At 42.7% G+C, this 24,153-nt stretch overlaps 1 protein-coding gene across 12 annotated transcripts in view; it reads left to right on the top strand.

Annotated features, from left to right (window-relative positions):
• The window catches only part of ATXN1 (ataxin 1), a 406,723-nt gene that overhangs the window by 279,651 nt on the left and 102,919 nt on the right, over positions 1-24,153 (top strand). Inside the window, exons 7-8 of one of the 12 annotated variants that reach the window (XM_038584215.1) lie at positions 16,025-16,105; positions 17,573-17,673. The exons of the other annotated variants lie outside the window; for them this stretch is intronic. The gene's annotated coding sequence lies outside the window, so the exon portion shown is untranslated. The remainder of the gene's footprint in view (positions 1-16,024; positions 16,106-17,572; positions 17,674-24,153) is intronic. 12 annotated transcript variants of the gene reach the window in all.

Raw genomic sequence — 24,153 nt, 5'->3', positions numbered from 1 at the left:
TACCTGGTTTTTTCATGGTGAGTCCACTCCTGACTTCAGATTTCATCACTGACAATTTGCCTATGGCAAGCGTGTTACCTTTGACACTTCATTGCAATAAATCACTTTGTCACACCTTTTATACAACAGATTTACTTATTATTAGTATAAGTATCTTACTTATTATTACTGAGAACAAGTACCCAGGCTGTGTTGTCTGACTTTAGCCAATAATCGACTGTCATATGCCCAGGCTGTCACAGGGTGCTTACTTGTAAAATTTCAGATGAGTAGACATAGGGAGACCTTAAGTTTATATGTGGGGGAAAAAAGGAAACATGAGGGTAGAGCTACAGAGTTTCTATTTAAAGGATATATATAGGGGATGCCTGGGTGGCTCAGTGGTTGAGCGTCTGCCTTTGGCTCAGGTCATGATCCCAGGGTTTCAGGATCGAGTCCTACATCAGGCTCCCTGCATGGAGCCTGCTTCTCCCTCAGCCTGTGTCTCTGCCTCTCTCTCTCTCTCTCTCTCTCTCTCTCTGTCTCTCATGAATAAATAAATAAAATCTTTTAAAAAATAAATAAAGGAGATAGATAGATAGATAGATAGATAGATAGATAGATAGATATGCATTGAGATGACAGGAGAAGCCTTATTTTGAGATCTGAAGAAACCCGGCAGCATGCATTAGCCAGTTACTAGTCTCCACCACGTCATAATGGAAGTTTGGTTAAACTACCAGAGTAACTGAGGTTCTCATTCTGGAGAACTTCTGCTATCATCTCTTTTAATCCTCACAACAATAAAATCACTTAAACATTAAAGATGGACTTACTATCAAGATGGAATTAAGGAAACTCCCAGTCTCCTGCACCCAAGCCAGAACACTTTAGATTTCTCTCCACTTGGGCATTAAGGGTGCGGTGGTTTGGGTACCCACACACACATCTGCTGTAGATTTCCTCTGTGCCTTTAGTCTAGTTCTGTGGTTTTCAAACTTGAGTGTTCATGATAATTAGGGCACAGGGCACTATAAAAAAGAACCTTCTATACTATTCTCGATGAGCGATACAGGGGACTTTTATTCACTCAATTCCTGTTGAGTGCCTTCTCTGTGCAAGGACTCTATAGGTGCTGGGTTGGAGCAATGAGCAAAATTCTTGCCTTCTAGAAGAGTCATTCTAGGGTGGGAGACAAACATTAAGCAAACAAGGAATATGTGGTATAGGGTCTGCTGTGATGAAGGCTCTGGAGAAAATGTACAGTCAGATAAGAAGAACCAGAGAGAGGGTGCTCTCTGAGCCAGGGGGTTCAGAGAGAGACATTTGAGTAGAGACCATAATGAAGGGGACATTTTGTGATTTGCCAGAGGAGAATCATTCTTAGGGAGGTACAGGGTTATATCTGACACATGAAAAAGAACACGGAAGCTGGTATGCCAGAGCAGAGCAAAAGAAGGAGATAGACAGGGTGTGTGTAAGGGAGGAGGTGGTGGTGGAAGGTGTCACATAGTTGGGATCAGATCCTCTATGGCCTTCTAAGCCTTAGCAAGGACCAGGACTGTAGATTCACAATAAATGTGGTGGGAAGCCTCTGGAAGGTGATCATTAGGATCTGATTTATACCTTAAAACCTCAAGGAGGGGCACCTGGGTGACTCAGTGGTTGAGCGTCTGCCTTTGGCTCAGGGCGTGATCCTGGGGTCCTGGGATGGAGTCCTGCATCGGGCTCCCCATGGGGAGCCTGCTTCTCCTTCTGCCTAATGAATTAATAAATAAAATCTTAAAAAAAAAAAAACCAACTTCAAGGAGAAGTTGGGACTTCACATGCTTTGTGCTGGTGGTAACATTAGCTCCTGCTGAAGGGCTATCCTACTGTGTGCAATGTGGAGTGCTTTTTTTAAAAATCACACTTCCTAAATAGTGAGAAATTTAACTTATAAATAAAAGGCCTATGCTCTGAAACTCTTTGATAAAATGCATGGGGTTTTGAAACAAGTATAACAGCACCATGCTTCAGTAGAAATTAAACTAGAAATCCTATGCTTCTATCCTGAGCTTCTAAGACTGTAACCAGCACCTTAGTAATGCTTACTGAGTGATGACTCTGTCCCTTTAGGGTGCCCCATGCTTTATCAGTACCTTCGCTGTCAAGGTCTGCTTTTCGTTGTTCATTATCCTGGCAGACTATTTGCTTACCAAAGAGACAGAGTCATTCAACAAACCGCCAGCTTCTAGTGATAAGTACCATTATCAGAAAGAAGTGTTTTCTTTGTGTCAAGGATAGCGAACCCTCTTTTTGGAAAATAGCTCTTGTGATTCTAGGGATAATTCTTGAGCGATGTTGTAACTAGGTTCAGGATCACTTATTTTTTCTTAATAAACATTTTGCTTATCTTTTGTCACTTGCTTGGCTTCCATAAAAGAGGTACATTTTGGTGACTTCATCCAATTTACATAGAGCTCTTTCCTGTAGTTTATTAACCCCAAGTGCTGGGCAAATGTTAGAAAGTATGATTTGTTGCTCTACTCTCATAATATGTTTTTAAAGTCACTTGTCTGTTGATAGATGACATGGAGAGAGGAAACATTTTGTTGAAATTAAGCAATAGAGCATGAAGGATATTTTGGGTCCCAGTAAGGTTCTTTTAGTAGGAAAAAATAATTTATAGACTAGGCTATTTAACAACCTTTGAAAACTGAAATTATTTTATGCAAATAATTAAAGGCAAAATGGGGTGTGTGTACAACCCACATGCATAGTGTATTTAAAAGGCAGTTTTCTGGGCTTTACTTAGGTGTTCAGATTCAGACATCTAGGATTGGGCATACTTTTAGTTATTAAGTACGCCAAGTAGATGGACATAGCAAATGTGGCTTTTAATGAGAACTCTAAGGGACAGCTGTGGAAAACCACATTTGACAAACACTGCTTACTTCCCAAAGGCATGTTAACTCTGTGTTCTAGAAAATCTCAAACACGTCCAAAAGTAGAGAGATGGTAAAATGAATTCTCATGCCCTCATCACCCCACTTCAACAGCCACAAATCTACCCCATTCCTGCACCCAGATTATTCTGAGGCAAATTCTAAACATCATAAATATTTTAGTATTTATATAAACAATTGGGATTCATTCTGTATACAAAACCATGATAGCATCATCACACCTAAAAAATAGTTAATAGCAGTTCCTTAACATCATCCAGTATCCAGTCAGTGTTTATATTTCCCTAATTATCTTATAAATAACTTTCTGTTATGCTGTAGGTTTTGTGTTTTGGATTGTTTTTTGGTTTTGTTTTTGTTTTTTACAGTTTACTTGAATCAGGATATAAATAAAGTCTATTTATGTCTCTTAAGTCTCTTTTAAACTACTGGTTTCATCTCCATCTTTTATGTTGTCATATTTTCTGTTGAGGAAAGCAGACTATTTGTTCAGTAGAGTTTCCCACCATCTGGACTTTGATCACTGCATCCCTATGGTGTTATTAAACATGTTCCTCTGTCTCCCGCATTTCTTAGGAATTGCTAGGACGTTCTAGAGGTATTGTTTGCTCTGCTTTGCTTTGCCTGACAACTTCATAGTTGGCATTGGGTTTCCACTAGGAGGTAATGGGTAGTATCTCTTTTTGCAATGAGATCTTTGTCCAAACTGATAAGTTTATTAGAGATTGCAAATGGTGATAGTCTCCTGTTTTTCTTTGCTCACTTATTACAAGGAATCATTGTTCATGAAGAAAAATTTGCCCTTATCGACTATGTGTTTACTCAGTGTTTGAGGTTTTAGATAAAAGGCAGGATTAATACTTGATTATTTCCCTTTCTTTACCAGTTTTCAAAATAAAGTTTCTCCCTAATGTCCCCTCAAGTCACTATTCCTTCGAAGTACTACCATGAACCTAGGGCTTTAAACAAACTTGCTATGTTTCAATCATCATAGTTATTATTATCCTTATTGATGTCCAAATAGCCTAATCTTTGATCATTGATTGAAAACCTACTCAGCTTAGCTGCTGAGTCCTTATAATACAATACCAGCTGTGTTTGATAGTTTCCTTGCTTTTCGGAGATGAAAGTATGTTCCAGGCTCATCTTGTACATTTTCTGCCTCAGGCCTGGGATCAGCTTTCTTCCAAGGAAAATCTGGTTCCTTTTAGTGAGAGATAGCATTGGAGACTATGGTCTGGGCTCCAGGGCTGAATATTACAGCTGGATTTGTCCTTGCTTCTTAGTTTTTTCAGTGGGCATGGCGAGAGGTAGGAAACTTCTTTTGTATGTATGTATGTATATGTATTGTGTGATCTGTGTGTGTGTGTGTGTGTGTGTGTGTGTGTTTAAAGACTATTTATTTATTGGGATCCCTGGGTGGTGCAGCGGTTTGGCGCCTGCCTTTGGCCCAGGGCGCGATCCTGGAGACCCGGGATTGAATCCCACGTCGGACTCCCAGTGCATGGAGCCTGCTTCTCCATCTGCCTGTGTCTCTGCCTCTCTCTCTCTCTCTCTCTCTCTCTCTGTATGACTATCATAGATAAATTGAAAAAAAAAAGTAATTAAAAAAAATAAAGACTATTTATTTATTTCCTTATTTAAGAAAGAGAGTGAGAGAGCAGCAGCATGAGAGGGAGGAGGGTCAGAGGGAGAAACAGACTCCCTGCTGAGCAAGGAGCCCCATGCAGGGCTTGATCCCAGGACCCTGGGATCGTGACCTGACCCAAAGGCAGATGCTTAGCTGACTGAGCCACCCAGGCACCCCCTGTGTGTGTTTTTTAAAATAAAATGCATCACGAGTTTCTACTGATGTGCCCACAAGGCTCTTCTTCACGTCATTGATCTTACATTAGCATTTTCTTTGTCTCTAGCTACAAATAGCAATTCTTAATCACACAGACACAGTCTACTCACTTACTTTATCTCCCACTGCACTCAGCACAATTTCCAAATGAAAATGCCGGTGACACCCCCAACAATATGCTCACTGAAAACTTTCAATTTTTCTTTGTTTAGTTTTCTTTTAGCTTTTCATTCCATGTGCACTTCCATTATAACGCATTAGGGCCACTTGGAGTAGTTCCTCTGGTTTATAGCTGGATGTACACTGATATCCACTGATTTTATTTTGAGACTTTTTTAAAGGAGGTGTTGAGAAAATTACTTTTGTTCAATAAGTGTGAGAAAGTGCTTACATTTTCCTGAAAATCAAACCTACAAAACTAGGTAAAGTCACAGGAGTCTGGCTTGCATTCCTGCCCCTTCACTTCATTTTCACCTTTCTCTACACATCATCATTTCTTTGATATAGCCTTCATTTTTCAATATAAGCAATGATATTATTAAGGTAAGTTTTTATATTTTATGTTGCAATGATTATTTTATCAACTCCTCAACATAATACCTTTAATGATGCCCACTCCTTTTTTTTTTTTTTTTTTTTTTTAGTTCTTATCTTTTGGTTCTCTACTATGACTGATATTGAAATTTCTACTAACCCTTTCTTCCCTCCTCTCTCTGTGGTCCGTTTTGAAGTCATGCTATTTACTCTTACTTAGACCTGTATCAATGAGCTTATTCCCCTCTTCTGCATGCTCTGCCATGTTTTTTGTTTTTGTTTTTGTTTTTCATCATTATACTGCCTACATTGTCAGACTAGGTAACCATACTCTATAATTCATTTTGTCATAGACATATATAGATATAGATATATCTATCTATATATCTCAGTACTGCCCCCCTCGGTTGTCTTTTAGAACTAGACCCAGAGCTGATCATGTGTTTAATGCTCACCACATCCTTACATCTGTGGCTTGCCAACCACTCATTGCCTGCACCTTCTCCCTCGTGGATTATTACAGCGGGGCTTTCAGAATCATATTCCCTCCCTGGGTCTGTACATATTTGTGTAACAGATTATTGTTGACTCGAAGGTCATTTGGGCTGGATATAAAATCCTTGGCTTCATTGCCTTTTCCGAGTGTCATGCTTTTGACTTCTACCATAAAGCCTGGCTTTTGAAAAGTCTGTTGACTCTCTGACTTTCTGTCCCCTATAGGTGAGTGACTTGGTCATTTTGCCTGGATTATGCGAAGGATTTTGGGGGGTTTTTGGTCTTTTCTTTCGAGGTCACTTTTTCCAGGTACATGGTGTGTCCTTAAAATATATAGTTTCAAATCTTTTTCTACTTCTGGAAAGTGCTCTTGAGTTAACAGTGTTAGGTGTTCTGTTTCGTTGCTTTGCTTTGCTTTTTGAAGACTCTTATTGGAATGTTAGGTTTGATTTTCTTTGCCTGTCTTCTCTCTCAGAGGCTTTCTTTTGAATCCTTCCTATCTCTATCTTCATTTCTTTTGGATGTTCCAGACTCTTTTTCTTTCTATGTTCTAATACTCATAGGCTTTGTCTGTTACATGTATTCCCTCTTGTGTTTCTTCTTGTTTAGTCTTTATTTCTAATTTTTTTTCTTTTACTTCAGCTACTTTTCTGTTGCCTTCCTGTCCAAAGACTTCTTTTTCTCCAATCACTTCATTTCTGAAGTTTTTGATTATATTTGTGTTCCCTTTATATCTTCTTTTGTTTCCTCAAATTTTAGTTCTTTCAAAGTATTAATATGAAGTTTTCATCTGTTTGGGGGCATGTCTCTGTGGTAAGAATGTTACTCTGATCTTCATTCTATGTTTTTTCTCATAATAACTGTGCGTTGGGTTTGACCACAGTCTTGTTTGGTACTCGTTCTTAAGTGAAATGAATTTTCCTGAATTTAGGGGCAAGGGATGGGCCAGATAACCTTTCCTAGCTTCTAAGCTCTAGAGTTCCATCTTCTGTTGTTCCTATGAAATGATAAAACAAGGTCCACACAGTCTTTGCTCTGTCTCTGCTTCCCTCACCTTTTATCTGCCCCCCTCCCTTTTCTTGGACCTCATTATGACTTTCTTGCTCAAGGTGGATTCTACTCTCAAAAGTTTCTCTTCAGGGTAGTTGAGTCGTGGAAGGAAGCTTAGTTTTACTGTTCTCAAGAGTTATCAGTTCCATACCACTCTGGCACTTTTTAGATCCTCCCAAATATCTTGCACTCACCCCATGAACTGGATTCTGCAGGACTTCCTTGCCAGTTATGCTGCTAGGCACAAAATCCCTCACCAATCTGCTTACCTTCCAGTGAGGACCTTTGGAGGTTTGAGGCTTCTTGTTGTAAAGTCTGCAGATGCCCTCTGCTATCTATAGCTATAGATGGCTTGGCCACACCCGTTAATATTTTTAGGTTTATGGGCTGCTAGGTCCCCTGATTTTGTCTTGGGTTTTTGGTTCACAATCCTAATTTCTGTTTTGTTGTTAACGTTGTTGTTATTGGAGGATGGGCAGGGATTCTGGGAGATTCACAAACTCTGCCACCTGTACTCTAACACCATGGATGTCCCTGAATCCCCACTTTGGTCTTTTCATAGTGTTATCAGGGCTCGAGAAGATGGTTTTCTAAATGCCATCCTTGTGGATTCAAGCTAAAGCACTTCCAAATTGGTTTCGATTTTATTTTTAGTAAATTGTTTATTAAGGAAAACTGTAAAGTGTCTTGAAAAACGAAACACTAACTACCACTATTATTACCTCTTAAAGAGAAAACTAGCCATACTTGGTAGTTTTTGAAGTGAGTGTACAGGAAATGAAATTGTTACATGTGTCCTTTCCAAATTAATGAAGTCCAACAACTCATGATCCATCAAAAGATACAATGTATGTCAAGGTTAGGATGGGCTGGGACTGTGGGCTCTCAATAAATGGTGGTTCTGTGGTTGAAAAAGCCCCATGGGCCTGTCTGATACACATTCTAATGACCTGGGCAAATAAGTCAGCCTCCCCCACTTTTCTCTCTCTGACAACTCAGGAAGTTCTTACCTCTGAGAAGTGACTTATTATAACTTTGAAAATATAGTTGCCAGAGTCACATCAATGATCACATTTTTCTTCTTGGCTTTTAATAGCTAGATATTAATACACAAAAAGAATGATATGCTTTTTTCTATTTTGTCTTTTTCAAACTCTTTGAGGCCCTTCATGGCGTGGAAGACAGGATCAGCAAACATGCTCACAGCGTATGTTACATTTGGCACCTTTTGGCAAGGGGTCTGCTTCCTGTGGAGTTTAAATTTAGATCCGCTGAGAATCTGAGAAATTTAGTAATGAAAGGAGAACTTTGGATTTTCCTCTTTTGGAAACTTTCTTTATTAAATCCCATTAATGGTTCTATTCAACTTTATTCCCATCATACATAAGAGACTAGAATAGCAACTTGAATTGCTTCTTCCTCTCCACGAGTCATTCCTTCATTCATGGTTGATGGAGTGCCTCCCAGGTACCGGGCTAAAGGGGTTTAGACACATAACTGCCAACCTCTTTTCTCCATTCTATTATTTTCAGAGTTGCTCGGTACCCTACTTTCTGAGAAAGGCTGCTAATAAATTTGTCTATTTCATAAATATTTTTCTGGCATCCTCCTTGCTGGTTTGTTTTTTAAGATTTATTTATTTTTTTATTCATGAGAGAGAGAGAAAGAGGTAGAGACATAGGCAGAGGGAGAAGTAAGCTCCCTCTAGGGAGCCTGATGTGGGACTTGACCCCAGGACTCCAGGATCACGCCCTGAGCCAAAGGCAGACGCTCAACCTCTGAGCCACCCAGGCATCCCTCTTGCTGGTTTTTTAAGTGTAAATCACTCTCAGATAAAACAGACAATATAAGCAATAAGTGGACTAGTCCTATAATTATATATGCTCCGAGTATGGGAGTCTACAGAGGAAAAATATCTTGGCCTTCTTCAGTGAACTTGTAAAGATGACTAACTCATTCCAACTATCTGCAAGGGAGAGAGATCAAACATCCCCTTTACCTTTCTCTTTACAACTTTGAAATATGACAGAAGAGCACTCTGTGTTGAGTATCGGGTATCCGATAAAAGGGAGAACAAAATAAAGAACTTTTTTTTTTTTTTTTAAGTAGGCTCCACACCCAGTGTGGAGCCCAACACAGGGCTTGAACTCACAACCCTGAGATCAAGAACTGAGCTGAGATCAACAGTCAGACCCTTAACTGACTGAGCCACCATGTGCCCCAAGAAGAACTTTTTAATTCAGCTAAAGGCCTTTTAGCATCATCCATGGTTTTCTTTCTTTGCTCTGCAGCTGGCAGGCATTTCAGACCCTCTAAGTATGACCTCTGAGGAGGCCTTGACTGCAGTCGCCACCTTTCTCGCTAGCTTGCTGCTGCTCCTTGAGCTCATTTAGCAGCAGGGCCAGGGTTCATGTGACACCCCATCCAGGACGCGGCTCTGTGGGGAATGCATTTCCCAGTGCAGGAAGCTCCTCTTGCACTATCTGCCATCTAGCTTCCTTGGTGATGGCCAGCTTCTACTCCACTCTGAGCCAAGCCAACTCCTCCATTTAAGAAGAAATACACAGGAAATATATCCGCATATGGGCTGGAGCAAAAAGAAATACCAATACTTCATAAGTCAATTAAGTTATAGTAAGAACAGGAAGAAACACAAGTAGTTTTGATTATTTGTGTTTCTTGTTTGAAAGTAGTACAACAAAATTATCCCAGAGACTCGTTGTTTCTGTAGGGGTTTGGCAGAGAGTAGTGAATGAGGTTCTGAATTGTCCCTTTGATTCCCAGCCATCTCTGGCCTCTACTTCCTGTGGCTCAGCTGTCTGCTTGGCAGCTTAGTGCACGATGCATGCGAGGAGCCTGAACATCTGAAATCTGCCACGCACCTGTGCCACACAGTTCTCATGTGTATGCCACTGTCACATTGGGAGGTGCTATTTGATGTACCTTGGCCACGGCCACAGCCCTCTGCGGGGGCAGTACTGCTCACGCTCCCACCAGTAGCCAGTACACCTGTTAACAAGCACAACAGTGAGAGTAGCATATGGATTCTGAACATTCGACAGCCCCAGAGCTCAGTCCTCAGACCTCTTTTGCTTTCTTGTTGATCTTTTAAAACCGTCTCAAAGTGGAGTTTCTCCAGCCTGGCGTCTCCTCTCTCAGTGTCTGGCTCGGATACCCCAACTGCCTCATAAACATCCCCATTTGGATGAGCTTTTGACCTCTCCCCCCATCTGCTCCTCCCACATCAGGAAATGGCAGCTCCTCCCTCCACTTGCTCCCAGCAAAGCTTTGAGGCTGACCTCAACTCCTCTCTTTCTCTCCTACACAACTCCCCTGGTCTAAACCACCATCAATCACCTCTTGCCTGGAGCATTCCAACAGCCTTCTAACTGGTCTCTCTGCTTCCACCTTTGCTGCCATAAAATATCTCTTCAACACAGCTTGCAGAATGTACATAGTAAAACACATTTCAAGTCTGGTCATTCCTCTGATCGAAACCTGCCATTGGCCTCACAGCTCATTCACAGTAAGAACCACAGACCTTATCGTGACCTACAGTGTGTATTATAATCACTCCCGGGATACCTTCATTTCCTGCCTCTTCCCCCACTTAGCCAGCCTGGGCCCCAGCCACACCAGCCTCCACCTCCGTGCTCTTTCTCCACCATGATAGGCAGGGTCCCGCCCCAGGACCTTTGTGCCTTCAGTTCCTTCAACCTGAAATACTCCTTCCTTAAGTCACCATGTTGCTTTCTTCATTTCATCAAGGCTTTTGCTCAAATGTCACTCACTATGAAGCCTCTCTTGACAGACTTTGAAAAATTGTAGTCTAGACTGCTGCTCTAGCTCCCTTTTCTGTTTATCTTTTTCTTTAGCACGTATCAGCACTTAATGGAAAAATATTTCATTGTGAAACTTTTTGTATCCTTATTTCCATGAGGAGAGATAATTGTTTTGTTGCTATTGTTGTTGTTGTTGTTATTGTTGTTAGCCATTCTGTTGCAGAGTCTAATATAATGCCTGATAGGTAGGTCCTCAATACCTAAATTTAGTTGGTTAAGAAAGTGTCGACAAGAATAAAAGACTAGCATGTACTGGGCAGCTACTATGTGTCTGGCGCTGTGCTAAGTGACTTGTCTTTATTACGTCTCTCAACAACTAAATAGGTAGGTGCCATTTCCCTCATTGTACAAATGAGAAAGCTGAGCTCTAGAGAAATTCAATATTTGCTTTCAACCTCATAGCTAAAGGGGGAGCCAGAACATGAGCCTTATAGCCTGAATCCAGAGCCTACACCCTTAGCTACTATACTCTACTGCTCCCGTTAGAAGACAGTCCACAGACACCCCTCTTCTGATTTCCATCCTACCTTTCTGGTCTGTTCTTCCTAATACAGTTTTTCCGGGTCTTCCTCTGTATGCTCTCCACACCTACATGTTGGGGTTCCTCATGGCTTAGTCTTTGGTCCACTTCTCTCCTCCAGTTATGTTTTTACCCCAAATTATCTCGTCCCAAGTCCCAGCTTCTTGATGGGGCACAGACTCCTGCATCTATCTATAACTTCAGGCCAAATTTCTCTACCAGCTTGAACCTATATATCCAACTGTCTTCTCCCTTTAGATATCATAAAGGTTATTGAACAAATTGTTCAATAAACATTATGTGTTTATTGAATAATTTATTTTATATTTAATTTGTATTATATTAATTTATATTTATTGAATAAACCTTGAACCTTATGTATTCAAGGCCAAAGTTACAACCCTGTCCATCCCACCAAACCTCTTCTTGCTCCTCTTCTCCATCTCAGCCACTGGCGTCATCATCTACTTTCCCAGGACAGATGCCTAAAAGTCACCCACGAAGAGTTCTTCTCTTCCTCTACCTCTGTCACCGAGTCCTACTGATCCCACATCTTAAATATCTTTTGAAGCTACCTACTTCTCCCCATCTCTGCTGCCACACTTCTAGTCCTACCACCTCTCTCTAGGATCCCCCATTTTCCTGACCTTCTTACACCACTTTCAAATGTTCCCCATCACCCTATGCTTTTCATTGAGAGCTATTTTCACATATAAGCTTATTTATTTGTGATTATGTCATATATATCTTTTCTCCCCAACTAGAATGTAAGCTCTAGGAGGGTAGAGACCATGCCTGTCTCAATCTGTACCTTTTAGCAGCGTGGTGCCTGACATATAGGAGATAATCCACAAATATTTTATTTGTTAGATGAAAAAATAAGGCTGAGATGAAGGCTGTGCTGTGTAGTATAGTGCCATAATGAGTAGATGGCTATTGGTGACACTGAGTCATCAAAGAAAGGTTAAAACGTGTTTCTTATTCTCAGTTTTCAAAGGCCGCTACATAAATGTAAAACTATGAAAGAAATAAGTCTTAGCAAAGTATCCATTCAGTAAGCAAAGTTTTGGAAGGTGAAGAGAGATTAAGATAATTTAAGTCCCTGCTTCATTTCCTGGTAATACAGATAAATGTTTACATCTAGCTGTGAGTACAAATAGCATGTCCTCACTTATCCGTGCCAGTGGAGGCTAAGGCAACACCGATAGTTGAAATTACAATGAATACAGAATGGGATTGATTGATTTGCATGCTTTTTCTTAATCATGGAAGAATTGCCAGAGGATTTAAGAAATGGGCAACAGGAAAAAGGAGAAACAGTAAGAATCTTGGATAATCCTTCGCTGGATAATTAAGATTTAACTGGGTCTGTTTTGATGTGTGCACATGTTTCTGTACACGGAAAGGGATGAACCCACAAATATTATAAATGCCAATTTCCAAAGGCTTTTGGAAAATGCAACCCGTAGCATATGGTATCAAATTAATTTGGGGTTTCACTTGTTTCCATCTGATTTGGGCACATTGAATATGAGATAATAGTTTGGCATCCATGTTCACAGCACTTTTCATAAGCCTCTCCATTTCACAAAAACTCTCTGAGGTTAGAGGATGTGTGGTGACTCTTGCTTAGCAGATGAGGAAACAGAGGCATAGCGCTGATCTGTGGCCTGCCTGAGCTTTGGAAATAATTCATCAGAGAGCTGTCAAGACCTCGGTCTGAAGACTGTGGCTGGAGCATCACCATTTCTGCCTTGACTTTGAGAACTTTTCTTATTTTCGTTCTCTTCCGTGCTATTTTATACAACCTGTTTCATCCTGCTGCCCATCACGTTAGGCAGAAGAAAGAACTTAAAACAGGATGGATTGTGTTTGACAGGAAGGGGCTGTACAGCTGAATTCCATCAAGACATAAATGTGCCTGTAGCCCCAAAGGTATTAAAACTTGCCAGTAATGTTTTATGGCAGCCTTACCTGAACTCCACGTGGCAAGAAGACGCTTACCCTGCAAAGACATCTCTCTTTGTAGTGTCAGGTCGCTGTTATTTACCCACCTCTAAAATCTCCTAAGAGCATTTGGTTTTCCTTTTCTTCCATAAAGCCAACTGTAAAATTTAATTGGATACTGAGTAGCTGTTTTTCCTGCAGTCCCCGTGAAATTTGGGTTATCAGCTAATTGTAGTAGAGTGCCTAAAGATGTATTCCAAAGGTACAGATCACCAATTACTACCTTTTGGCAGAACTTTTGATCTAATGACTAATAGCAGTAGGTACTGTACTCAGCTGCCACATGAAATGCAAAAAATAAGATATACTGCCTCCCGTTTAGGTAAGTATCTTTTCAATATTTATAGAAGCTTCCAAGATTTCTCCAGACCTGCCTTTCCACCCAGTTCCTAAATCTGATGCATAAAAGGAAAATAATCTAGCTCAGAAGCCATCACGTGTTTGTCGTATTGATGCCATAGGTGAAGTTTAAACGCTGCACAATGGAAGGCCTTTGCACATCTTCAGAGCAGCATACGATGGTTGTATGTGACTCTGAACTGAGAGGTGAGGATTTAGCTCTGTAGTGCTTCAGAAAATATCAAAAGAGTTTTAAAACATTAGTTTTGAGAGATTGGAATACATAGAAACTCAGAATGTTTGAACGTCGGCCCAGACGTTGGCAGACTTCCATTCAGATTTCGTTGTGAGTAAAATGTGTACTCAGCAACTAGGTTCAAGCCCTTGGTAGTTTGTAAGCACATCTCTCTGCTTTTTCTAGATCGTTGCAGAAAAAAAAAAAAAATAGGTTAAGCAAATTTTGTGGCGGTGCTTCTGCGTGCACAGACATGCATGAAGCCTCTGCATCTTCCAAACTTGGAAAGCATATTTTAACAGCACAAGTATATCTGTGCGTTTGATCTACATCAGAGCCTCTTTTTTTTTTCCCCCTTCCTCACATGCTTTTTAATTATATCGTTTAAATGTTTTACCTATTAAATCTGTTTGGTCTTCAAGCTGTAAACATCACACACAGCTAATAAGCTTTAGGAAAGAAAAGGAAATTGACATTTACTATAGAGGTTCTGCAAAACCAATGAAAAACTATGCAAATGAGCTATAGAACAGACAGATTTGCATATCCTTGTTGGTTTCATGATGATATTCTCAGCGTGAGCCTGGCAGACTTGCCTTTTTACCTCTTGGGATGATGCATGTACTAGTGCTAGAGCCCTGCAGGGTCAATTTAACAAGTGTAACATTGTGATTTTCCATGCGGTTTCTCAGAACCACTGAGCAAAATGCGGGGCGATAAATAGTGACAGAGGAAATCGATTTTTGGAGTAAATACTTTTGGAGGACGGGGGAGGGTTGGGAGGGACATTATATCAGTCTTTAATGTTGCCAAGGTAGGACGAGCAATTTTTGGTACCGGTGCCGTGGTGTTTCAAAATAAATATATATGCTCACCAATATAAATGTATATGCTCACTGATTTTGCCACTGTCTTGATACCACCACGCACTCTCCCCCCTCCCCAAGAACTCCTGCCCAGAGACGGACAGATTTGTGCTAAGCCTCCTTTGGCTGCATCAGGGGCTCTCATCAGAAAAGCAGGCTAAGGAGTCTGGTTTTGCCACCGTCTTGTTAGGATAGTAGCCTTGTTAGGATCAGTAGCATGTAGTGCCAGACATCGATACGTGGAAGCACAATTGCCTAGTGGCGAAGAAGGGTTTTGATATCCTCAGGACCTGGATTGGAACTCCTCTCTGTCATCCCTCCCTACCTTGGTTTCTCACCCATAAATGGGCATAATAAGGTAGTTGCGAGGATTCAATGCAAACTACCAGACTTCCTAGCATATAGTAAATACCTAATAGATAGTACCGTTGTTTTGAAATGCTTTCCCAAGGTTAATCATGTTTTACTTTGTAAAAAAAAAGGCAATTAAAAAAAAGTAAAAACCAAAGCTTTCTGAAGAAGAGAAAGGAAATGAAATTCACCCCTGAAATGTACTTGGAGAATTTTAGAGGGTCTTTTCCAAGTTGTTATAAAACACCTCTGAAGTAAATTTGCCCATTTCTGCCCACACCAATTCTATAACATTCCAGGAATAAAATCTGCACTTGGGTTTAAAAATAAAACGAGTGGAACAAACTGAATTAGAAGTCGTTGGCAGACATCCCCCCAACAGAATGTTCTCTCAATTGGTGGTAGCGCAATAAAAGAGAAGATGTATATTTTTTTAATCTGCCCTCGGCCCCCAATCCCTTCAGCCTGTTGGCTTTCTCTATTGTAAAAACCCCAGTATGCTTGGCTTTCATCTTACCCCGCCCTCTGATATCTGCATCCCTACCCCCCTGCAAATAAACCGCATCCGCACAGCAGATCCTCCTTCCCGAGAAAGCGCCAGCAGAGCTCTCCTCTGATACCGTATATGTGCATACTGGGCTGCGCAGAGGGCGTCCCGGAGACATGGGAGGCTCTGCTGTGTTCAGTTGTAAGGACTGCCAAGAAAGAGAAAAATTCTCCCATGTATTCACATCTCTCCCGCCTCTTTTTTCCTTCTGTAAATATTCAGGCCCTTTTTAGAGAGGCTTTTGATAATGTGTTATCCCAGCAAGTGCCATGAACCTTGGACGTACCTAGAACTCCCAGATCCCATGGCAATGACTTAGTAAAGGGAGTCCAGGAAAATGCAGTTGCAGGGTTGGGTGGAGAATCTGGTTACTACGCGGGCATGCACGCGCGCCCCAGCCACCCCCAACCCATCATCACCATAGAAATTATGTAAAAACTAGACATTCTCTTCTCCCTCACACAGGCAATTGCATCTTTCCCAAAAATGGAAGGGGAAAAAGCTTTCTTTGGCTGAGCCATATGCAAAAAATTATGGAACATCTGTGTAAGTAACAACATACAACAAGACAAATTATTGGTGGTAAAAGGCAAAGCCCTTGTTTCAAAAACATGTCTGGAGATAGTGTGTATACAGAACCTTGCTTTGTGCTAATTACGCATAATAACTGTCAGCTTTGCAGACCACAGGCTGGGCTCTCACTAATGCACGGTCTTTTCCTGTTTTGTTCGATCCTTCCTTCCCTCCTCGTTTTTGATTATTGTTGAATGGACTGTATAGCTTTACTTCGATAGTTGCTGTGATCTGGAAAATGAAAGCAGATGTATGGGGGTTTGGGGGACTCACGTTTTGAAACGTACCAATGGGCAGATGCCCTTCTTCACCCCTGATCCGACCACTTGCCTCCAGCACCAGCCTGAGGAGCATGGGGACCGTGGTCCAAACAGCTCATGGGTGAGCTTGAGGAGCTTTTTTTCCTTCCATCGTTAGACTCTGTCCCTGTTAGCATTTAACTTACCACAACGATAGTGTCATTTCAGGCGAATCTGGCTGCTTTGCTTCTGGAACTCACTGTGATCCTGCCCGAGTGGCAAGCCTCTCGGGCACGTGTATTTAAAAATGTGATATTGTACAATTAGTTTCCAGTGGGAATCAAAGACCTAGATGTGGGGCCCGGGTGGCGTACGGTCGCAATGTGCAATCTTGGGGAAGGAAGCACTTAGCTGTCCCTGCCTCTGTTTCTCCATTTGTCAAGAGGGAGATGCTAACACCTGCTTGCAGTTCTCATGTGGATCACGCGGGATTAAAATTGTAGGAACACGGGTCCTGTTTTTATAAGAGAAATTCCAGTGCTGTTGTTTTTTCCTGCTAAAAGGGCTCTCGGCATCTCTCGAACACCTGCTGTCAGCTTTCTTTGCGTGTTTGACAGTGCCAGTGAGAAGCGTGGGGTCTCCCCAGTCAGTGGAGAAAAAGGAGTTTAAAAGATGGGATGTCTCTTTGGGGGGGAAGAAATAGTAGGGCAGAGTTTAAAATAGGGTTCTTAGGAGGAGAGGCACGCCATAGCCACAACCCAGCATGTGCCCTCATCTCATCAGAAACCCCTGAGCCGTCCACACACGGCGAGGAGGGAGCAGGTACAGTGACTGGTCTGGTCTCCAAGGTGACCTCTATCAGCCTCCCCACCCTTTCCTCCCTCTCCCCACCCCAAATCCGTAGGCATAGCGGAGGATGAAGGATGATGTTCTAGTCAAGCCCGATTCCCACCGTGATTCCAACGTTCCCTAAACATTCACACCCATGTTCCCCTTATTCTGACCCAGCCGGCCAAACTCCTCCCCATACTTCAGCACCCCGCTCACACCGCCTCAACAAGCCCTTCTAACCACAAACCCAGCTAGCCTGTGCCTCCTTTGGGTTCCCAGATCCCTTGTATTTTTTTGTACTTCTTTGCTATTTAGAACACTTAGCACCGCCTGCCTGTTAGTACACTTAGCTGTGTAACTACTTGTGCAGGAAAGGACAGCCCGCAGCGTGCCAGGTAGATGTGCATGTGCTGGAGCGAGCCTGCCTGGGTTCAGAGCCCCCCGCGGCCGTCTGCTAGCACTGTACTCTGGGTAAGTACTTAAGCTCTCTCTCTGTCTGGTTTCCTCCTTTGCAAACTTGGCTTTTTTAAGAGCTACCTCACAAGCTTGCGAGGGTTGAATGGACGTAAAGCTCTTTTACAACAGTGCATACGCACTTAAGAAATATTAGCTATTGGTAGTCCCAGCACACCAGAGAAAACAGGCCATGACTTGTTTATGCTTTTATGCCCTCACAACTGTACCTTACACATAAAAAAAATTCATAAACAGCAATGTCAATATCAGGTACATTGAGCAATGTGAAATCTGTTCATTTGAGTCAGCTAAATAATTCAGAGTGCAGCAAGCCTCCCCTCCCACAGCCCCATCCCTCTAGTCACTGAAAATCTGTGAGGAATCAAGAGTCTTTCAAAACAACCTCAGAGCCCTGTGGAATACATTTTCAATCGTCTTTATGCGTCTGCTTTCTCTTTTGGGTGCAGACAGTTAGCAGAGCCCGATTATAAGGCATGCATATGTATGCAACATTATTTTGCAGAAGCTGAATGAAAGAATGGGAGTTGTATCCTGCCTGAATGTTTCCATCCAGGCTTCTAGGGCTTAATGTCCCCAAATGCCAGAGCAGTTAAGGTCACTTCAAAAATGGAGCCCTTGATGCTGGGCTCGAGCTTTAGATGCATTCACAACAGATCAGGTAGGAGAAAGTATGGAAAAAAATGAGGAAGGAGGACGAACTTTTCTTAGAGTCTTTGTAATAATATCAGATGTGTGAGAGTGTGTTTTTCAAGGGTGTGTGTGTGAGAGAGAGAATGTGTGCGTGTTTAACTTGCATGCAAGAAACAAGAGAGTAGTTTTCATTTGGAATGAGCTAACCCTCCATAAAGCTTATCTCAGTAATTCTGATGTCACGTCCCATGACATCCGTCATGCACAGGACTGTCCCCCGCCCCAACAGAATTAGCCAGTATGAAATGTCAGTAACTCCAAGGTGGAGAAACCCTGGTGAGGAATGTTTATCATATCTGCCCAAAAAGAGAGCATGGCCCCCATCAAAGGCCGTGGAGCTCTACCTCTGGACCTAGACCATGCACTTCCACAAAAAACACTCATGTTCTTCCTGCCTCCCTCCACCCACCCAGTAAACCCAGTCCATGAGAATAGACTCCGTGGGGCGAGCAGGGCGTCAGATGCAGGTGTGGAGGGGCTTGTTCGACTTTGTCCTTTGCTGGCAGATTATTTCTGCTCACTTAATTGGAATCCTGCCTTCAAGTATTGGGTTTTTCACTATCAGGTTGGTTTTTATTTTTTAATCGTATAGTTTCATGAGACGAAATACATGTAGAAGTAAGGGGGGAGGGTTAAAGCAGCAGGAGGGGGGTGGGTAGAGGGAAAAGGAAGCCAGAAAGAAGAAAGGGGAAAGAGAGAGAGAAAGAAAGAAAAAGAAAGAGAAATAGGTGGGGGGGGGGTTGCAAATGAAGACCCATTTGGTTTAATGGTCTGGAGTTTTCAGCTAGTGATTTTGTTGCCAAAGTCTTGCCATCCAACACACATACACACACACACACACACACGCACACGCACACGCCACTCCACCACCACATGCAGGCCAGGTGGCTCCTGCTTACATACATGGCTTGGCGCTTTTACTCTTTGGCTAAGACCATTTCACACATGAACAACACAGCCTCCTCCCAGAGATTTGTCACCCATCTGCTTGCAGAAGGGCTGTCTGTTTCCCTCCGAAAACTGGTCCAATCAACATTTTCCTTTGGCCAGGGTGGCTCACCAGCAGCTTCTCCATAAGGTCCATAATTGGGATTTCTCATTCTCCTTTGCCTGGCTGGCTTTACCCTTCTGTCCTCTCTCTACGCCTCCCCATCCCAGCCCCCCCGCCCCCCACCCTCAACCCTCCTCCTCCTTTTCTGTTAAGAAGCCCTGTCAGAATGAATGACAGAACCAACTTCCTTCTCCCCCCAAACCCAACATGGCTCATTACTCATAACTTGAAAGCAGTGATGCCTTCTGTCCTCACATGGTTTGCAGATTTCCCCCAAAATGATCCTCTTTCCAGAGTGAGATAGCGATGACTGCCTTGCCTCTCACCCTCTCTAAGCTATGCCACTGTAGCAGTGTTGTGGGCAAATATGCCACTGAGCCTTCCCTAGTGATCTGCTCCGGCCTGTCTGTCCCCGTATGCTGTGGCAGACCGTGGTTAATAGCGATCCGCCTGCATCCAAGGCTAGCTTTGAAGTCTAACTGTAAGGTCATCGTGCTGAAACAAGGGAACACTCACCCTTCATTCCTGGACACAGCCTGCCCGCCCCCCAACATTGCCACCATGTTTGTGGTTGAGCCAGGGAGCATGTGATGGGTACGGGAGGGTCCTGTGACCGGGCCAGGTGGCAGGGGTCTGAGTCCTGCGACCTGCTCCCACATGACTTCTCATTCCTAAACTTCAAAAAAAGTGAGTGACACAAGGAGGATGGAGATCGTGAGAACCAAAACGTAAATCTAGTAATAAACTCTTGGTATTTACAAGAGAGATGTCCATGCTCAAGCGTGGGGGACCCATTTTATAACAGAAAGGCTTTATAAGAACATCTGAAATCTGCTGTTGGGGAGGAAAAAGAAAAATCTGAAGGATGATGAAGGAGGTATGGTGAATCTGGCGCGTCTAAGGGGTATGAATTAGGCTTTTCTATGGTTTACTACTGGGTAAGCTGGACCAATAACTAGACTTCATGTTCCAATTAATATATTTGGAGCATTTCTAGATAGTAAGCGAAGGGGGTAAACCCTGTTTAAATGCTACTGTGCAAAAAAGGCATTTTAAACAAATACACTTGAGTGAGGAATGCAAGTGCTTGGTGGGTCACTTTTGGTAAACAGTTTGGCACAGTGAGGTGAGGCGAGGTGGGTTCTCCTCTTCCCAGAACGTGAAGTTTGTGGGTACGGAGGGATCTCAAGACAGAAAGTACTTGGGGCAGCCCGGGTGGCTCAAGCAATTTAGTGCCGCCTTCGGCCTAAGGCCTGATCCTGGAGACCCGGGATCGAGTCCCACGTCGGGCTCCTTGCATGGCGCCTGCTTCTCCCTCTGCCTGTGTCTCTGCCTCTCTCTCTCCTCTCTGTGTATTCTCAGAAATAAATAAATAAAATCTTAAAAAAAAAAAGACAGAAAGTACTTGAAGATATTTGTTTTTGCTCTGGTCCATGGAACCCTAAAATCAAGCATCTGTGCACTTTAAAATATGAACGAATTAGGAGATCTAGTGCTTTGTAGCATTTTATTTATTTTTATTTTTACTTTTTTAAGTAGTCTCCATGCCAGCCATGGGGCTTGGGCTCACAACCCTGAGATCAAGACCTGAGCTGAGATCAGGAGTTGGACGCATAACTGACTGAGCCACCCAGACCCCCCTGTAGCATTTTAGACAGAAGAAAAGCAATAGTGAGGATAATTGGTTTGCTCTGGGTTGATTGCTTTTATATGTAATGGGCACCTTACGAGAGTCTGCAAAGGCATTTGGAAATCCATGTTCGTAGAAGGCCCTGGGTGTACATTTAAGCGGAGAGCCACCAACCTACACCTAGCACCATCCCATGGTCCTGGAAAGTCCTCAGAGGAAATGCAGCAGCAATGGTGGGGTTTCTTCCAGCCAGGCTAGAGCTGCTCTGAATCTCTTGAAAGTTCTGGATGGCTCCCTAAGAGGGGCTTCTGGGTGACTCAGTGGTTGAGTGTGTCTGCCTTTGGCTCAGGTCATGCATCGTCCTGGGGTCCTGGGATCAAGTCCTGCATTGGGCTCCCCAGAGGGAGCCTGCTTCTCCCTCTGCCTATGTCTCTGCCTCTCTCTCTCTCTGTGTCTCTCAGAATAAATAAAATCTTTAAAAAAAAGTTGTGGAGCACCCATATTCCCATCAGCCTCAGATCAGAGGTGCCATTTCAGTTTCCAGACTTGTCAATTAAATGAAATACCAGTCAGAGATTGGTGTGTGATTGTAAGCATTCTCCCCTGCCCCCAGCCCTATCCCTAATTGTCCCTTCATTAAAAATGAATTTTAGAGTTCTATCTCCAAAATTCATAACCTGAATAAGATCAAACGTCATATGAAGTTTCTATTGAGATATAATTGACACATAGGATTGTTTCTTTTTATTTTTTTTTTAAGATTTTATTTATTCATGACAGAGAGGCAGAGAGAGAAGCAGGCTCCATGCAGGGAGCCCGATGCGGGACTCGATCCCGGGACCCCAGGATCACGCCCTGGGCCGAAGGCAGGCGCCTAACCGCTGAGCCACCCAAGGATTCCCGGATTGTTTCAATTTAAGGCAAGCAACCTGTTGATTTGATCCATTTATGTTTCACAGTATGATTACCACCATAATTAGCTAACACTTCTTTCACCTCACGTAATTATCATCCCTTCTCTGTGGTGAGAACAGTTAGGATCTATGGAGAGTAGAATTGTGGTTACCAGGGGCTAGAGGGGGCGAATGTTGGGGGAAATGTTTATTTAAGGCTACAAACTTGCAGCTACGGGTAGATAAAGAAGTTCTAGAGACCTAATGCACAGCAGAGTGATTACAGTCAACAAGACTGTATTATGAACTTCAAAATTGCTAAGACAATTTAAATTAAATGAAATTAAAGCACCTTACTGGAAATATTTTTTTCCAATAGTGAGCCTTTAATATCCCTGACTTCCCTCTGACTTGCAAAAATTTGAAAGAACTAAAATAAAATTAGACCTCATTGGTCCCAGTTGGGAAAATGGAGGGGGACAGAGGCAATGTAGATCAAAGAAACATCTCTACCCCCACCCCCCGATTCCCCCCCCCACACACACACACACAACCATCGATGCCATATGTTCATTTGGGGTAGTGTTTTCCCACCTGAGGAGGCTTTCCTGGAGGGAAAGGATTCACAACTGGGTCTTTATAAGGAAGGATGAAAGTGCACCCAGTTGGGTAGATTCCAGTTCTGATTGGCTTGGTGGCTGGCTGGACCTCTTACTATTGCTTCACTCTCCATTTGTCACCACCCACCCACCTTCCTCCTCTAGAGTTCACTCTAGAGGTAGGAAGAGGATTCACGGGTGCTGTCTTGCCAGGGTTACAGAGACTCAGAAACCTTCTTTGTCAAATGTCTCTCCAAGAGAGAGCTTTGCAAGTCAAAGAGTAAGAATATCACTAAATGCAGCTGTACCTGGCTTGGACTTCCAGTCGTTTCAGGCAAAGATTTCAAAGATACCAGGAGAGGAAGGGGGGCAGAGGAGCTACCAAGTAGTGACACCAGCTATGACACCAGATGGGTGGAGAAGACAAAGTGCAAGCTGTGCTTTGGTGTAAGCAGCATCGCATGCATCACATGGCCACACTTAACTACATTCGGCTCCCTCTCATTCACCCACCGGGAGCCCCACTGAAGCCTCTGTGTTGGCAGAAACCATCGCTTGGTGTGTTGCCAGAGGACTTGAGTGTCTGATATTTCTCGACGCAGAGTCTACCCCCTGTCTCTGAAACCTCAAAACGTGTGGCCCTCTCTAAGGATAACCGTTGGCAACAAGCGGAGGCAGTTCTGCTCCAACTTGGAATGAATAGGAATATGATTTAGCCATTCTTTTTTGCATACCGAAGCAAAAAAAAAAAAAAAACAACCTAAGTGTTATGTACTTCAGAGGATGAATATCCTATTTAAGCACGTCTTTGCAACAGGTGCCGAGATTAGAATACTAGAAGAAATGCACGCGCAGTGGCCATGAAATGGGCTTAAAGGTCAATGCTGGCTGAACTGCATTGTTTACCCTATTTATCTCCATAGAAAATCATCAGTTTGGGATTTAACTGTGGCTGATTTTAATTTGTCATAGTTGTGCTTGTCCTGATTACTGCCCGCTTGGTCTGCAGGCACATGTGTGTATACCCGTGCACACTCGCCCCCTCCCTCCATGGGCGAGTGTTTGCTCACCTTCACCCTTGGGACTGTATATAACATTATAATATGATACAGTAACCTGTATATATAGGAGGCAGCCCAGCATTTTAGCATTTCAGTTTTTTTCCATTCAAAATACTTTCTGAAAAATGCCCATTCAGAGAAGAAGGAAAAACTCAAACCCAAGAAGTCTGAGCATTTTTTTTCCCTTGCTTTCCGTCTCCTAATCTCAGAGTCGTATTAATCTAGTATTTAAAATTTACATATTGGAGTCCTTGTTTACCCCAGGTGGGGCAGGCAAATGTCACTGTTAGTGCAGTAAGTGATTTTGCATCTTGTTTTCTACTATGCCCTTGCTGCTGCTAAAATGACACCACTGATTGATATGTGGATGATACGTGCTATGTTGGTTTTAGTATGAATAGTCTCACCTTCAAGGCACCAGAACTGATGTCCTCTCCCAACACATTAGACGCAAACTTAAAATGAGAGCGCCAGAAACAACGGCAAGAAAGCTCACGTTCCCCTGGCAGGTTGAATTGGATAAACTTGGTAAATAAATACCAACTTGTCC

Source organism: Canis lupus, chromosome 35 (assembly GCF_011100685.1).
Source record: "Canis lupus familiaris isolate Mischka breed German Shepherd chromosome 35, alternate assembly UU_Cfam_GSD_1.0, whole genome shotgun sequence".
Classification (NCBI taxonomy): Eukaryota; Metazoa; Chordata; class Mammalia; order Carnivora; family Canidae; genus Canis; species Canis lupus.
Note: the sequence above shows the minus strand (reverse complement) of the source record. Positions and strands in the feature narration are given on the sequence as shown.